The sequence below is a fragment of the Nannospalax galili genome, unplaced genomic scaffold, assembly GCF_000622305.1.
Source record: "Nannospalax galili isolate Female #2095 unplaced genomic scaffold, S.galili_v1.0 scaffold528, whole genome shotgun sequence".
In the NCBI taxonomy this organism is placed as follows: Eukaryota; Metazoa; Chordata; class Mammalia; order Rodentia; family Spalacidae; genus Nannospalax; species Nannospalax galili.
Window position 1 is genome coordinate 4,326,888 of NW_008359681.1, and position 356 is coordinate 4,327,243.

Below are 356 nucleotides of genomic sequence, written 5' to 3' on the forward strand. Positions count from 1 at the left end.
GAAATAAAATAAGTATTCCTGGAACTAAATGAAAAGGACAATACAACCCGACAAAACCTCTGGGACATGCTGAAAGCAGTCCTAAGAGGGAAGTTTATAGCTCTAAGTGCCTACGTCAAAAAATCAGAAAGAACACAAATAAAGACTTAACATTGCAACTCAACACATTTGAAAAGCAACAGCAAACGAAACCCAAACCCAGCAGACAAGAAGAAATAACAAATACCAGGGAAAATATTAATGAAATTGAAACAAAGAAAATAATACAAAGAATCAGCGAATCCAAGAGCTGGTTCTTTGAAAAGATAAACAAGATAGACAGACTGCTTGCCAGTTAACCAAAAGAAAGAAAGACC